Source organism: Amphiprion ocellaris, chromosome 5, assembly GCF_022539595.1.
Source record: "Amphiprion ocellaris isolate individual 3 ecotype Okinawa chromosome 5, ASM2253959v1, whole genome shotgun sequence".
Taxonomy (NCBI): Eukaryota; Metazoa; Chordata; class Actinopteri; family Pomacentridae; genus Amphiprion; species Amphiprion ocellaris.
The window spans coordinates 13,730,053-13,748,086 of record NC_072770.1 but is presented as its reverse complement, the minus strand read 5'-3'; the positions used below and the strand labels follow the sequence as shown (position 1 = coordinate 13,748,086).

At 37.8% G+C, this 18,034-nt stretch overlaps 1 long non-coding RNA gene across 1 annotated transcript; it reads left to right on the top strand.

Moving 5' to 3' along the window:
- The first annotated feature begins 335 nt into the window (after window positions 1-335).
- LOC129348996 (uncharacterized) lies at window positions 336-1,351 on the top strand. The gene is made up of 3 exons (XR_008601777.1): window positions 336-391; window positions 468-610; window positions 694-1,351. It is a non-coding gene; the product is annotated as an uncharacterized LOC129348996 (long non-coding RNA).
- Window positions 1,352-18,034: the final 16,683 nt, after the last annotated feature.

Genomic DNA, 18,034 nt, shown 5'->3' with positions numbered 1-18,034 from the left:
CACCAAAACATTAAAACAGCTGTTTTAAGAATATTCCAGTTTGATAAATCAGTATTGCTTTGGTGTAATTCAGTCAAACGGAATTATGAACCATAAAGGAGTTTGTGTTAAAACATGTTAAATCCCATTAAACATAAATGCATTATTAGTGTGACAGGAGGTCGTCTCCCTCCTGGCCGCTGTTGGGCGCCGTGCCAGCGGTGCGAGTACCGTAATCGCTGGGCGGTACCATGCGCCCTTTATATTCAGGTGTGCAGCGGTGGAGCTTCCTGTCCTCCGCTCCCTGCTTGCTTCCGTGGTGGCTGTGGTTTGGCATGACGGCGTTGGTGGACGCACGTTCTCTGGTGTATCCAGCTGTTGTGATTGCCGTCAAGGCATGCTGTCTGAATACGTAAGTGTTCTGCCGCCTTCTTTTATTTTTGGCGTGTGATTACATCTGCTGATCACCATATTTCCACTCCTTCCAGCGTGGCTGAGTGCTGGGGTGAATTCCCCGGGGTGAAGCGGGGATCTGCTGGAGCCCTGCTGGGCATAGGATCACAGGCTCGCTCTGGGTGTGTGTGGGTGTGTGTGAGCCGTATTCTTGTGGCTCACACCCTCCAGTTGCCAGGTACGTGACGGGTTGGTTTCCCACCCCCGCTATTCTGATTTTATGTAATGAGTTTTTTAACTCAGTGTTATTTTTCTTTCCAGTTAACAGCCCGGCATAATCGGACTGCCACCATCACTTCAAGCTGAGCTGCTGTTTTGGTTCTCTTTAATATTTGTTTGGTGAACTGTTTATGTTTTTTTCATTCAGTTGTTTGCGGCGGCTTGGAGCGGACTTCTCAGCCCAGCAGGGCTGAGTGCCGTCTGCGTCCACTCCGTGCAGAGGCTGGTTGTGTTGCTGCTGTGTCAGAACTTGTACAGCTGCAAGGGCTACTTCAGTTGATGGTGTTTTGTTTTCTTTGTTATTTGGAAATTAATTCAGGTATTTCCTTTTGGTGTCTTGGTTTGCTTTGTTGCATTAGTTTAATTGTGTTTTTGTTATTTTCTTTGTGAGTTTATTTAGCCTCATGTATTGATTTAATTCATCATTTATTGTTCTTTGGTTTTGTTTTCTTTTGTCCACACCAGTTATGGTTAGTTTGGGCATGTTTTATTAATCTTTGTCTCTGTCTTCTGTGTACAGGTGCTGTGGCTTACTGTGGCAGTTATTTCCTGCTGGTGGTGTCTTCTTCACGGTCCCCCCTTTCTTTTGGTTTTGTGTGTGTATTATTTGCAGTGTCACGGGTGATTCATTTGAGGATTCCTCTCCCCTTTGTGGTTGTCCTGCCGCAGGGTAAACCCCAGCCTGGGTTTTTTTTTTTTTTTTTTTCCTTGTTGCCCATTCTTTCTTTTAGTTAGTATATGTTAACTGGTGTTGTGACATTATTTCCTTCCTCACAAATTGTTAATAAACATTGTTAAATTTGAACACGTCTCGCCCCCCTTGTTAATGGAACTTGTTGAGCCTTAATTGGTTTAGGGACAGTGAAACACACCTGAGCTAGGATTTCCTGGGTGCAAGTCCCAGGTGGCGTTGTCGGGACCATAATTGGTCTAATTGGCTACAAACATTCCTCGAATTTTGCCACATTAGGGAATACAGAACTGTTTGGTTCAGACTGTTGACTCTTTTCCTACCAGTGTCTTAACAGACAAAATGAAAAGTTATGATGCAATCACATAAGTCAAAAATAGTTTATTAGTCAGCAGCAAATCAGAACTATTTACAATGTGCAAAGTACAACTGTGGTGGGCCTCTCCTACAGTGGAGGACTAAAAGTAAAACTATATAAACTAAATCTCAAGTCTCTGGGAGGTGGACTCACTGGGCTGCTCCTGCCCTGCACACAGCTGCCCCAGTACACCCAGCACTGCCTGCACCAGCTGCCCCAGCACAGCCAGGAACGACTGGTTGAAGGCAGCATTCTGGGCCATCTCCTCCGCTGCAAGGCCGCTTCATTCTCTCTTGCCTCGCTGAGAGCAACCAGATGTTCTCATCATGCTGGGCACGGTTCCGCTCCTTCTCGCCTGCATCTCCACAAGTACGCTTGGAAGTTCCAATTTTCTGTTGCACCTTTTCCTCTTGCCTAGACCAAAGACAGAAAAGTGATCAGAATCGGCTTTAGTAAGTACACAGCATGCAAGGAATTTGGTTTCGGCTGTTAGTGTCACACTAGGAATATGGAAGAGGGTAATAAAAAATACAGAAACTATAGAAAGAGGAACAGGAAGAAAAATGAAAGAGCAAAATTAAATAAAACAATATATACAGAAATTTACAGCTAGCCTGGAATAATCACATTACAAGGCCACATCTACAAATGTAAAACCTGCAAACAACTCAGACATGACTGCATGTTCACAGTTGAATTATGTAAACTATTGGAAAAACAAACTAAAACTAGCTCTTTCATGTGTATGAAATAAAGAAAAAGTTCATCACCTACATCTTCAAATTAAACGGCAAAGTGTTGCTCTCCTCTACTTGCAGCAATACAAGGAAAAAACAACACGGGCCACAAGAATATCACAGGCCCTCTCAAGAATGACCCTGAGGTGACATAGACACTATAAATGAGCTTTCACCAAACCTAGGATCATCTACACCTGTGCTCTTGTCCTACAACGAGCCTGCTTGAACTTCTGTTGGGGGTCAACTTAGAAGATCATCACTCTGGTTTGACATGGTAACCTCTATCACCCACCAAAAGACCATCAAACTCTCCTGTAATGTACACTGGATACATTACAGTATATTGAAGAACATAGACAAGTCAATCATATTGTTAAAATCTTTAGGCAACTTAGCACATGCAGTCTATTGCTCAAGTTAAACCCATCACAAATCCTCAAGCCATGAACAAAACCACACCACTTGACCTCCACACTAGAAATAATATACGCAGCACCACATATGATCTTAACTGCAGAACATAGAAAATAACACATGTTGAAACTATAATGCAGCCTTTAACATTTTGAAATTGTACTCAATCTACCTGCAGCCCACCTGCACATTTATGCTGTCAATGCACTTCCTACTCACATAATCAGCTTCAGTATGTCAGGCAACTGTGATGGTGATGTGTGTGCCATCTATGCAGCCAATCACACTGAGAAATCCTAAAAGACATTAAAATTACTAAGCCCAATCTGACATTGCAACATGATGTCATTAACAGAACATAATGTAACATTAATTTAACACATCTCTACATCATTGATCTGCAATCCTGTGAAACTCCTCCTTCATGGCTCTGACAGGTTTATGTCCAGGGAAAACCACAAAGATGAGTAAAAACCCTTTCAAGGCCAAGCACACTTTCCTGCCTCTCCTACACACAGTTGCCTTACTGAAGTGCTCTGCACCTCACACATTATATGGAAACACTTCCATTTGCAAAGAACCACAGTGCAACACACAATATCTGCTGGGATGTCACACCATAACTGCACTTGGTAATGTCACAAATGTAAGGACAGATTAGGTTGTGGATGTAGATTATGAACTGTGATGTAAACAGTACCACTCTAAAAGACAACTATCCAGAAATGCAACAACCTCTATGCACAGTCTGATAACAATCTCCCAAAAAATATTTAATTCTCTGCACAGTAATGCTGCTCCTTCATCCACTGCACCATTAATCAAAGGACATGACATTTTGACACACAGCAGAACTAGGCTTCACAAAAACTCACCTGCTGACTGAATGAATAACAAAATCAAATAACACGTGGCTGACAAAGGCCAGAGACGGAGAGGAACTCAAGGTTTACTGAGATAAACCTGGTCCCGACCAGGTTACATTCATAGACTCCGTTACTACAGTAACTAACCAAAAGCTTTACTTACCTCTCTTTCTGAAACAGGTTAGAGTTACCCCTCTGTCTCTAGTTTGAGCTACTTCCCCTTGCGAAACAGAAAACCCTGAGTTTCCCTCATTTCAGGGTTAACAAACTCAGACTTTTCACTAAACCTACTGTTACAAGATTTTTTATATTATCATTAATGATAATATAAAAAACCTTCTAACATTCCCTCCTGTTTATCATTAATACATTCCTGGTGTCCCGTCCTCCGTGCTGCTGAGCGTCTCTGTGGCCACATGAGCGGAGTCTGAGAGCAGCAGCAGCTCTGGGATTTACTACCAGGACTGAGGGAGCATCTGGATTAACACCACACACCAGATTTTTTATTTCTCTTTTTGTTTTGTTTTGTTTTGTTTTTTTTTTTTGAATTGTTGAAGCTTTTTTTTCTATTTCTGGTCTGAATGAACAACCTGCAGTCATGTCTTGGGGTCGGGATGATGTGAGCAAGCTGACAGAAAGTACCTACAAGGCTGGTTTGTTTTTATTGTTAACACAGAGAGCAGAAATCAGCATTTTACAGTCAGGTGAGGCTGGTTTGTTGTCATTTAAGGGAACCCCAAAGGTAAAAAAATTAATAATATATATTTATATATATATATATATATATATATATATATATATATATATATATATTATATATATATTTATATATATATATATATATATATATATCATGTTTCAATAAATCTAAATGCTAAATCTAAATATTAAATCTAAACCTAAATGAGTGAGACCGCAGCTGGTTTGTTTTTATTGTTAACACTGAGAGCAGAAATCATTTTTACAGTCAGGTGAGGCTGGTTTGTTGTCATTTAAGGAAACCCCAAAGGTAAAAAATAAATAAATAAATAAATAAATAAATAAATAAATATTATATATATATATATATATATATAATATATAATATATATATATATATATATATATTTATATATATATATATATATCATGTTTCAATAAATCTAAATGCTAAATCATAAATATTAAATCTAAATACTAACCTAAATGAGTGAGACCGCAGCTGGTTTGTTTTTATTGTTAACACTGAGAGCAGAAATCACCTTTTTACAGTCAGGTGAGGCTGGTTTGTTGTCATTTAAGGAAACCCCAAAGGTAAAAAAATAAATAAATAAATAAATAAATAAATAAATAAATTATATATATATATAATATTATATATATATATATATATATATATATATATTTATATATATATATATATCATGTTTCAATAAATCTAAATGCTAAATCTAAATGTTAAATCTTAAATCGTTTGCCAAGTGTAAAGCTAAATGTTTAGAAATTATGCAAATTAGGCAGGTTAACGCCAGTCTTCCACGCCCCTTGCCGTAGCCTCAGCTCACGAAGCCCCGCCCATACCTCCGACTGCGGCTCAGTGGGTGATGCGAGGGGAAGAAGCAGACATGGCGGGCTCGCTCCATCAGACCAACACGAGAGGGCGGTTATGGCCGGTGTACGGGCTGCACTTTAGTCCACACCACAAACGGTAAGTGAAGCGGTTGAATTTCAACTCATTAACTCATTTTGGACAGAGTTGCTGTTAACTTAATTAGCCAGACCGACAGGCTAACGTTACCTTTCGTCAGTGTGATGCTAGCAAAGGTTATGTGATTCACATTAAAGATTTCCTATTGCTGTGTTTGAAAAACGTAAGCTCATTTAATCACTGCTTAGTGGGTACCAGTAGCAACAGTGACCATGCTGGGCTTGTGATTAATATGTTAAAATGTAATTTACAAGTAGCTAACGTTAGCTTGATTGCCAGCTAAGGTTTACCTGGTCTTTACAAGTCTAAAATTCCTCCACTTTAGGCCGCAAGTCTAGGAGTTAAGCTACATATAGTTAGATCTTAAATATGTTGGTATTAAATATATTTAATATGTTGTAATATGTATGTTTTTATACACGCAAACCTTTAGTGATTAATGAGAGATCTTTATTTCATCTGTAAATAAATCAACCCTGATCCACTTGTAAGTCATCTTGAAATTGATTCATTTATTGATAAGCCAACATTTAGTGTAGTTATTTGAAGTGATTTAAGTGTAGTGACTTGAGACACAATGTAGAAAGAGATATTAACCGAAACAGTGTTTTATCGGTTCGTAAGTAATTAACTACTTAAAATTGGATAATTACTTTTGCCCAGTCTTTAACCAGTCTACCTACCCTGTGTTAGGGACAGGGGCTTTTCCACCACATCTGACATTTAAAATATGGCCCTTTGTTTCAGGTTTCCACACCACAGATACCTCTGGCCGGGCCCTCACGTACTTCAAGTTTTGCCGCGACCACCACGTCACTAAGATTGGTAAGTAAAGCTGTCATATGTGGCCAAATAACGTAATGTAGGACACACTGGAAATGAGAACAGGTTGATATGTTTTGTGCAAATCAGGATACCTGTTGGCAAATTGAGTTAAGCCTAGGATGATTAAAGACGCACTTGATAGAATTAATTTTTTTTAATTAATTTTGAAGTTCAACATTGGTCAAAGTAGGTTTATGTAAACAGTGATGTGGATTTTTTTTTCCTTGGATGGCATATATTTACATTCTGTGTGATACAAAAGCCTCCACATCACTGAATTTCAGCATATAGGCATATAGCATATAATTCAGATGTGTTGAATGTTTTAAAAGCAGCATCAGGTTTGTCAAAATGTATATTTAGTATTTTTGTTTTGAAGGTCTGCGAGAACTTTGACCAAAGAAGAATCATAGGAATAGTATGGGCACATAGTGAGAGGGTGGTCACAACAGCCTACAGACCAATCTACATGAGCCGAGGGAATGTGTGGACGACTGCCTCGACAGTTTAGCAGGCATAGATTCGCTGACAGCACAGACATGCTGTATGTCACTTTTGCCAGCGATGAAGACACCAATGAGGATGCAGAAGACCTTGGAGGCCCCAGACGAGAATTCTTCCATCTAGTGGAAAAGCTGTCTTTAAAGACAGTGGAGCATTTGAAGGTAATCTTTTTTTGCATAAGTGCTGTGTAAAAAAATGTCATAGTATAGCATGTGGCTCAAAAAAGTCATAGTATAGCATGTCGCCCAAAAAACGTCATAGTATAGCATGTGGCTCAAAAAACGTCATAGTGTAGCATGTCACTCTAAAAATGTCATTGTATAGCCTTTGGTCCAAAAAATGTCACAGCATAGCATGTCGTCCACAAAACATCATAGTATAGCATGTCATCCAAAAAACGTCATAGTATAGCATGTTGCTCAAAAAACGTCATAGTATAGCATGTTGCGCTAAAAACGTCATAGTATAGCATGTTGCGCTAAAAACGTCATAGTATAGCATGTCGCTCTAAAAATGTCATTGTATAGTTGGTCTAAAAACGTCATAGTATAGCATGTCGCTCAAAAAACGTCATAGTATAGCATGTTGCTCTAAAAACGTCATAGTATAGCATGTCGCTCTAAAAACGTCATAGTATAGCATGTCGCTCTAAAAACGTCATAGTATAGCATGTCGCTCTAAAAACATCATAGTATAGCATGTGGCTCAAAAAAGTCATAGCATGTCGCCCAAAAAACGTCATAGTATAGCATGTGGCTCAAAAAACGTCATAGTGTAGCATGTCACTCTAAAAATGTCATTGTATAGCCTTTGGTCCAAAAAATGTCACAGCATAGCATGTCGTCCAAAAAACATCATAGTATAGCATGTCATCCAAAAAACATCATAGTATAGCATGTCATCCAAAAAACATCATAGTATAGCATGTCGCCCAAAAAAACGTCATAGTAAAGCCTTTGGTCCAAAAAAACGTCATAGTATAGCATGTGGCTCAAAAAAGTCATAGTATAGCATTTCGCTCAAAAAAGTCATAGTATAGCATGTCGCTCTAAAAATGTCAGAATATAGCCTTTAGTCCACAAAACATTGTTTTGTCCTGGCTGTCTGAAGTAGGTCAGGAGCAACACAAAAACAGTCCAAACGCTGGTTTCCAGAGGGTTAGAAGAGTATTTATTTGAAAGAGTAAGTTTACAACAACACAACATGTGAGGGGGTTAAAAGCAAATGGGTGTTAGTAAAATAAAAATAAACAGAACTAAAAGTGAACTTCATGTTGACATTGATGGGCATTCCAACCAGGAACAAAGTAAAAGATAATCAATACAAAAAAAACTCTTCCTGTTCACCTCTTAAAACCCAAAAACACACCGCAGTAGCAGCCTAAACTAAAACTACCAATGGGTTCCCTGTTTTCCTTTCTGAACAATTCAAAGGTCCCTCTCTATCTCCCCACACATCCACCAACCACTGGAACACATCTCCAAAGTTCTGCCGGGCCAGCTCAGCTTCCCCTCAGAAGAAGTGCCGCCACCTGCCAGATGAAGGAGCCTTTTGAGAGGCAGCTGGCATCGTGATTGGACTGTACTTTGGTCTGTTCCAATCCAGCTTCAGCTCCAGAGACGGCAGGCGGGACGAGTCAACGGAGGCCGGGTGGACGAAGGCATGCAGCTGAGTACAATCCAGAAAACAACAGAGGAGGAGTGCAGTGGCCCAGGGCCAGAACAACAGAGTAGCATCGTATGTCTCTTAGAAAACATCATAGTATAGCCTTTGGTATGAAAAAACACCATCATATACATCGTATATTGTACAAATAACAAGTCAAAGGAAAGAGACATACATTGTAGAATTGTAGTAATTGTGGGCTGACTGATTTACTGATTATCAGTATTTTATTTTTTACTGATTTACGGTAATAAATCAATTTAAAAATGGCGCTACTTTGGCTCTGAACCTTTATCTACCTGTGGTCGCTCTGTCTTCTGGAGTGATTTGATTGTTTATACGTCACAAATAAAACTCCTTTAACATCTGTAAACAAAACAAAAACGTATCAACAAAGTTTTCTGTTAGAGTTTGTGTTCTTCTAAGTTTAACTCCAAGATTTTAAATACTTTCATTTACTGCAAATGAATATCTACTCCAAATGTCTCACTAATAATCATTATCAGCCTTAAAAACCCACAAAACACCCCTCTATACTCGACCACACTTAGTACAGTCCGGTTCCCCCTTCTATAAATCTGCTTGGAATCTTCCACTTCCTGTTTGTCAAAGTGGCCTTCTACCTGGACAGGTTTTGTTGGAGCTCATGCAACAAACATTTTGGGTAACTGCACTTTAATATGGATGGATGACACTGAATTAGAGTCTGTTTTAATGAGACTGAGTTAAGATGTGTAGCTCTGTCATTAAATAGGAAATTATTTCTCAGAATTCACAGAGAAAAGTCTGAAATGTTTGCTAGGTTAGCGTCCCACATGTTCTTTGGCTCAGCTAAAGCTAACTCTCTCCAACTTCTGGATCTCTTGAGTTGCTTGTTGTTAAAATATCTTGCTGTAGGTGCTGAAGCTCAGAAAGTCTGAGATGTTTGTTCAAAATAAGCTCATTCTCAAGTCTTATCTGAACTGTCCTCTTTTGTTTGAACTTTCCCTAAACTTAGGAGTTAATGACAGAGCAGCACATCCAGACTCAGTCTCATTTATGTAGAGATTAAACTTCAGTGTCATTCATTGATGTTAAAGTGCAGTTTTTCAAATGTTTGTTGCACATGCTCCCGACCAAACCAGTCCAGGTGGAAGACGATGTGAAGAGAAAGCTCCAGAGGATGAATATCACACATTTACGTTGGAAATAAATGTCCTTTAATTAGACATTGTCATGCAAATGATGTTCAAATCTTTGTTGAGTGTTTTGTTGATGTTGGTTTCTAAATGTTTTTTGACACTCGGCCCCAAAGATTAAAACCTTTACGGCTCACAAGCTGCAACAATTCACACATTATCAACTATCTTTCTGACTAAACTAAGATAAAAAGTGAAAAACTGCCTGATTCCTGCATCATGAATGTAAATCTTTTTGGTTTTTATGACAGTAAACTGAATATATTTGGGTTTGACATTTTATAAACCAAAACAATAAATGAATTACTGGAGAAAACAACAGATTAATGGACAAAGAAAATGTGTTTTCCAACATATATGGCTGAATTACTCCAACATTACAAGATACATACAATTTTAATTCAATTTTATTTATATAACGCCAATTACAGGTCAAATTGTCTCAAGACGCTTTATTTTTATTTTTTTGTCATATATTTAAAATATGACAAATTAAGAAATTTAATCCTCTTGACTAATCCAATTTATTATTTGGTTTTTAAGAGACTAATGGACAACTAAAGCAACTTTCTCCACTAAAACTAATAAACATGAGGTCAAATAGAAGGAAGAGTTTTAAATACTGCAGTCCCACGACGACAAGAATAAAGTTTGTCAACAAAAAGTAAATCTGCTGGTGGATTCCATTAAAGTCCTAATAAATGATAATAAAGTGTGATACTAAAGGTTTGTGGTGCTAAAAATCTCAAAGTAAAGATATCAAGTTGAACATCTGGATGGAGGTTGATAAAAGTTGACCTCCCTTCATTTCTCTGGAGCGACTCCATGGATTTTATGGATGGTGGTTAAAGACCTGCTCTTCTAGGTCTTCCTTCTAGTCGCTGTAAAAAGTCAGTCCATCCTGACCGACTTCAACACCTCTTCATGACAACTTGTTCTGCCTCCGACCTGGTGGAAACTCCAGAAACTCGGGAAAACCTGTCGAGACTCGAAGAACTCGTGGAGACTCGAAGAACTCGTCGGGCGGGGGAAGGTGTGGTGGGCGGTGGGGGGAGGTGGGGGAGTAGAGGGGGGAGGCCGCCACCCACCTCCCCGCCTACTCTCCGCCCTGACTCCACCCAGACTCCGCCTTGGCTCCACCCATGTGGTCACTTCAGGAACTACGATGTCAAAGGGACGACGAATTATTTCTTTTTATCTGATCTGTAGCTCAGTGAGTTAAGGATTTGCCTATGGAGCTGCAGGTCGCTGGTTCAAGACCAGACCTTCTTAATTTTATCAAAATCCTGACAAAGACAAAGAAAGAAAAGGCCAGTGGCGGGTCTTGAACCTGCGACCTTCCAGTTGGTAGTCCTCTTCTTATCCTCCTGAGCTACTCGCTCAGATACTAATTCTTCTTTTTTTTGCGCATTTATCATCTATTTTTTGTCATTTTCGAGTTTTTTTTTAACTCGAGTCTCGTCTCGACCGTTTTTCTCAGGAGGTTGGACTTCAGCCTTTGTGCTGGAGGGTGGAACCCTCAGTTCCAAGACTTTCCAAAGCCTCCACACCTCCCGAGTCCTCAGGACCTGAGCTTTCACACAGTCTGAGGGCTGAAATTTTCTAAGTCCCACAGTAGTTCTCTGTTAGATTGAACTTTCAGACAGTCCAAGGACTGATATCTTCTAAGTTCCTGAGTAGTTCTCTGTTAGTTTGAACCTTCAGACAGTCTGAGGACTGAAAACCTAAAAGTTCTTGAGTAGTTCTCTGTTAGTTTGAACCTTCAGACAGTCTGAGGACTGAAATCTTAAAAGTTTCTCAGTACTTCTCTGTTAGTTTGAACTTTCTGGTTAACAGAAGCCTTAAAACTTGTGACCATGAGTCTTGATTTCACATTTAGACCATCCATCTGAGTTCTTCTCAGACCTTCACCTGTGGGTTTTTTAGAAATCCTCAACAAACTTTGATTCTCTTCACTGAACAGTAAAGTTTGTGGAGATCAGAAGGTAACATTAGTTTGATCAATGCCTTCAACTACTAGTAGACTTTATCTGGAAAGCAGTTTTCTGAAATGAGTTCTTAGTAAATCTGTCCACAATCAAAGCAAGAACATAGAGGAAATGTTTGAAGAAACAACTTGATGTTTTCATTTCAGACTAGAAAACACTTTAAGACCTTTATCTGTTTTTGCTCTTTTTGATCGTTTTATTGTCTCTTCTGTTTAATTTGATCTTCTAAAGTCTAACTGGTGTCTTTTCAAATGTTTTGTCTTTAGTTTGATTCTTCTTAAATGTTTAGTTTTGCTCTTTTCTCATCTTTTATTCTTTTCTAATGTCTGATTTGATTTCCAAATGTTTTGTCTTTTTAATGTTTGTTTTTTCAAATGTTTTATCGGCTTGTTTGAAAAATTTCCTTTTCTTTGCCAATGTTTAATTTTTCGATTAAATCTTTAAGGTTTTTCTTTTTAAATGTTTTACCACCTTTTAATGTTTAATTTTCTTTTTAAATGCTTTATTGTATTTTCTGTTTAATTCCTATTTAAAGTTTTATTGTCTTTATGATTTAATTTTCTAATTAAACATTTATTTTTTTAATTAAATGTTTTGTCTTTTTAAAGGTTTAATAATCTAATAACATGTTTTCTATTTTTTTTAAATGTTTAATATTCTTCTTGTTTAATTGTATTTTTTAAATGTTTAATTATCTAAAATATTTGATCTTTAATGTTTAATATTTTGTTTAATAAATTTTGTTTAATTTCATAATTTCATGTTTTGTATCTTCATTTTAATTATCTAATTAAATATTTTGTCTGTTTAATATCATTTAATTGTATTTGATATTTAATTTTCTTTTAAAAAGTTTTATTGTATTAAATGTTTTGTTCCTTTGATTTAATTGCTTTTTTAACATAGTTTATTTCTTAAATTTTTTTTTCTCTGTCAAGATTTTAATCCCAACCTTAAAAATGAAACAAACCCTTAAATCACAATGAAAATACTTCTGTTGTCACAATCATGAGTTAGTCAATTATTCAGTTTATCAATTCAGCTTTATTTGTTTAGCTCCTTTCACACAGATGACAAAACTAAACAAGCAAAGAGAAAAAACTATGGTAAAACTATGATTAAAACTCAGAAACATATTTTTAAAAAAAAGATTTAACATGATAAAATCTGTTGTGTCCAGGGGATGGAGGGAGTTTATTGAAGTCTTCTTGGGCTCACATGGGAAATCATTTAAAATATAAACTTGATATTCAGTCTAAGGAAACTGCAGAGTGACAGAAGAACCAACAATATCTCCTGTTTTCTCCTTTAATGAGTCGACTCTTCTTGTGCTTTCAGACCAAAGAACTACAGACTCTTCACAACCTGCTCAAACTCTTGGTACAGGACCTCACCACACGGGTCAAGAAGGTTTCCGTCTCATTTCTACTCTGAAGCTCACCTTCTCCTGCTCAAACTGCTGACAAATGTTTCTGCTGCTCTAAAGTCTGGTCTCCAGAACTTCCTAAAAACTCTCAAAGTCTCTTCTGCTGCAGGTTGCTTTGTAGAACTGTTCCAGAAAACCTCACTAAACCACATGGAGGGGCCTCAAGATAGTCGTCCAAATGAAACCATACAAAAACCAAACTAGCACAACCCAAACGCTAAAGTCTCCTGCAGCCTACCAGAGAACCTCTGAGAACAGAGAATCAGGACAGGAACTCTTACCTTCTGGACAACCAACGTGGTTCTCAAACAAGAATACAGAATGTGTCTGACCAAAAACCTCTAAAGACTCACTACAGCCAAGATAAAGACACAACTCAGCTGCACCAAATCCACTAATCACTGCACACATTAGCACCATGTGCTAACTGTGGCTAAAGAACCACATTTACCAAGACAACTATCCAGTACAAAGCCCTAAAACACACCAAGAAACACATTAAAGACGATTTTACTGCTGGAAGCTGCAAGCCAACGCCTAAAGAACAAACTAAAGCAATGGAGCCAAACCCAGTTCAGTGGTGAAGAGAAGCAGAGGAAATGTTTGTCTGCAGCTAAATAAAGCAGGAAGACACTGAGCTGCTCAGGTGTTCCTGATAACACCAAGCAGCCACCTGGACAGCCAATAGGAACACAGCTTACTGGAAGTCCAGAGGGCTGGGTTAGTGAAGGAAATTTAAAGTTGAAGCAGAAAGTTAACAAAGAAAGTTGAAAACCACCTTCTGATACCTGAAATCTCTGAGTTTTCACACAAAGAACACCTGAACATGTCAAACTGGTTCCATAGTAGAACCATCATTGTAAAAACGTCATAGTATGGTGTGTTGCTCAAAAAACATTACGACCCGGCTGTCTAGGGTCGCCGAGGAGCAACACAAAAACAGGACAAACGCTGGTTTCCAGGGGGTTAGGCGGCTATTTATTTGAAAGAGTAAGTTTACAACAACACAACATGTGAGCAGAAAAATCACAAAGTCTGTCTTTAGTTCAGCTGAAAATATTAGTTTTTGTCTTTTTTATTGACCAAACTTTTCAGGAAGTAGATGAAGAATAATTAAAGCTCTCATGTAGAAGTCCAACTTATTTTGGATCCTTGTGGAGAGTTTAATCTTAGAGTTTGTAAAGCTGTTGAGTTTTTAGAGTCACATGGATTGTTTTGACATTTAATAACCGAGTCCTGAAATAAAATTACAGTTGTGGATTTCTGTCATTTAGTCTGGACTAAACAAATAACAGCAGCATAAATCTCAAACGTCATTATGAGGAGTCTGGATTGAGGTTTCTCACTTGATAATGATCAAAACATGAAATTTAGGTTGGTTTAAAGGAATATTCCACCTTAAATCTTTGAATGTTGACCTAAAAGGTTGGTTTCACCGAGTATTCCATCCAAAATCCTAGACCAAAAAATCTTGGTGTAAAGGAGTATTCCACCTTAAATGTAGACCTAAAGGATGGTTTGGAGTAATATTCTACTCTAAAATCTTCCAATGTAGACCTAAAAGGTTGATGTGATGGTATATTCTACACAACATCCTGGAACATTTACCCAAAATGTTGGTTTAATGGTATATTCCCAGAAAAACCCTTGAACATTGGGCTTAATGGTATATTCCACCCAAAATACTTGTACATATACCAAGAAGTCAGTGTAAAGGAAATGTAGACCTAAAAGGATTATTTAAAGGATTATTTTCATTATTTAATAATCTGTTATCAGTCAGAACCCTGGCAAACTTATTTTCTTCAGTTTTTTTAGTGGAAGTCACAAATAAAGGAGCTCTTGGTTTTTCCCGGCGTTACTGAGTCCAAAGCTGCTGTTTCAACACAGACACGTTCACATGCATCCACAAACCTCTCAGCACTCAAACACCCACAGACAGGAGGCCGGCTGGACCGAGGCTCGGCGGCATCCTCAGACCCACTAGTCGGGGAGTCGCTGAACTTGTTGGTCCGGTTTGAAGACCTCCATGTGGTCCAGTAGAAGTCCACGTAGTCAGTGTTGGCTTTGAACCGCAGCGACTGGCCTCCATCAGGTGGACCGGCTCGTCCTCGTAGGACTCCTCCTGTAGCCTTGAGGGGACCACAGGAACATTCAGTAGCTGTTGGAGTTCTTCCTGTCAGGCTCGTGGTAGAACGGCTCTGAAGTATCTTGTACTTGTCTTATCTGGAACAATCTAACAGCCTAAACTGTTAACAGCGGTGTAAAGAAGCAAACACACAGGCATAGATTAGGACTCAAACTAGATTTATTTTAGAAAACAAATCAACTTAGAGGCATTTGTTCACACGTGGCTGAATAGGAGGCCGTCCAATCAGATTCGAGGTCTTCACTCTGTAGGTTGTTTGTTTGGTGAGACTCTCGGACCTCCATCAGCTGACGTGGATGTTTGATGGTCTTCTTCTCTAGTGCCAGATGATTCTTCCATGAATTCAGCAGCTACAGACTGAAATGAAGCTCATGCTGCCGTTATTGAATTCCTGTTCCAGATCAAATGTTCAGAGCTCACCTTGAATGCAGCCGTCTGCTGTCTGATAGTTTTTCTCATTGCAGTCTTCAATAAAGTCTTTTTCCTCATGTCAGGATGTGGTGAGACTCTTTCTCAGTCGCTGCAGACGTCCCTCATTGTGCATCTCCAGAGAAGAAACAGAAAAACTGATCACTGCTTCAGCATCACAAACGCTCTCCAGCATTCAGAGTGTTTTAGGAATTCATTCATTGTGTTGTGAACTTTGAAGGAGCAGAAACTTTACAGCTGCCAAAGATATGAGCTTCAATTCTGGATGTTTTAGGAAATGAAGTTCATCAAATGAACACTTGATTATTGCTGATAACTCATTAAATTATTGAAGAAATTTAACATAAAAACCTGTAAACTCTCAGGCAGCTTTTGTTAAAGTTTGTCTATAATTCTATCATCATGTTCTGGAACCAGGACTCTGCAGAAGTTCCTTCAAACAGATACTTGTGTGTTTCTAATTAAGGCCTCAGGTTTGAACGTACAGCAGAGGATTAGAAAGGAGTGATTTTAATATTTAAATCAGTCCAGTAAATCTTTGGCCTGAAAATTATTAAAAATTTGATTTAGATAGATTTGTGTCAAATAATATTGTAGTGTCTCACTTAAATATATCCAAATGAGTTCAGTGTATTTACATTTTATAGAATATTTGATTTCTTAATCTCAATACTGTAGGGTCTGACCCTAAATATTATAATAATGATGTCAATTTAAATAATATTGTAGTGCAGAGTCATAAACTTTCATCAGCTAAACTTACATAATAAATATCACTGTACAATCTTAACCTGAACATTCATATTATTGAGGGAAATTTACATAAATCATGATATTCTAGAGTCTTAACTGGAATATTTCTAACATTAATCTTTTTGTATTGTGCTGATCAACAACAACAACCCAACTTTCAGATAATATTTGTTGTCTGTGATTGTGAGACTAAATTCCTCCACTTTCTGGAACTGGACTGAATTTCCCAAAATGGAAACATGGACAGAATTTAACACTCATGTATCCATGGCAACGCTAACGTTTCTGCTTCTTACCAAAGTTCACAACACAAGTAAAGATTTTAATGTAAAACTTCAGGGATGACAGTGAACCATAAGTATTCTGATCAATACTCCATGATCAATATCAGGACAGATGTTACAATTCCAGCTGTTGCATTAGACTGCAGTTATTCACAGAGAAATTAAAACATCACATTCCTCATAAAAACTAGATGGGACTTTTATTAAATAAAGTGTTGGTGAATAAACAGTGTAAAAAGTGCAAAGCAGCTCCATTAAATCAGGAGATGTGAGACTTCCACAGCATGGATCACCATCTGCTGTGTTGATTCATAGCTGAATGTCAGAATGAACTGAGATAGAAAAGCTGCTTTGAGCTGCAACATTACGGTCTGACAATCCAACACCATCACAGTTTTCATCTGGTTGTTTTGCTCCAACATGCTGTGAAGTTCAGTTTTTACCTGAATCAATACAGAGATTCTATTTCCAACCAAGACTGAAATAAAAATTAGAATGTTATGAGGTTATTAATGCAACTAAATCCTTTCAGATGGAAGGATTTACTTCTAAGTTCTAATTCAAGTTTCAGTTGGAGCACATTGCATTCACAGAGAAAAACAGCGAAACCTTCATAGCAACATTTAATAAACCTAAAGCTTCCCTGTTGGCACATTGGTGGAGTTTGTTACTGAGCATCTGAACCTTAAATCCAGTGAGACGACCATCTTCAGTCGAGGCCAGTCAGAGAACTTCAAGACCTTCCATCAGCTGGACCAGATGTGGCATCATCTCCCTCTGAACATCTGGATGACAGGAGAAAAGACAGAAATCAAACACAGATCACAGAAATACTATTTATTCACTTTCATCATTTTATAAAAGTAGCATGAACTTTATTAAAACTTGACAATATCAGTAATGGAAGTAAATGTTTTTTATCTTGTGTTGAAGCTAAATTTAAAGTCAATTTTAATGACAGTTTATCCTGAGAGGAGTGAGAATGGAGCTTTTCTTTCCTTTTTAGAATATTCCCTCAAAATATTCTCTTTATTATTGGCTTTAGAAGCATTTTTCTTTATTTATTTTTAGATACCTCAGACTGATACACTTTGCTGGTTTGCAGATAATTTCATGTACAATGACAATAAAGATCTTCTATTTTAACATATTTTGCTAAAACAAGAACTGCAAACATTCTCAACCATCTCTCAGGCTGCAAAATTCCAGCTGCGACCAAGAATTATCTGATGTAGTTATTATTATAATCTTTACTGAACCAGCCCTGGAATTAATAAAAATCTGTATATGGATATGATTTTCTGTGATGGGACAACTATGGAAGCCGTAGTAAAAATTAACTATCCTTTGAAGGGAAAGATTAGGTCTTCCTCAGGGGGATAAAAAAAAAAAATGCTCTCCCTTAAAAAACAAAACAAAAAAATTG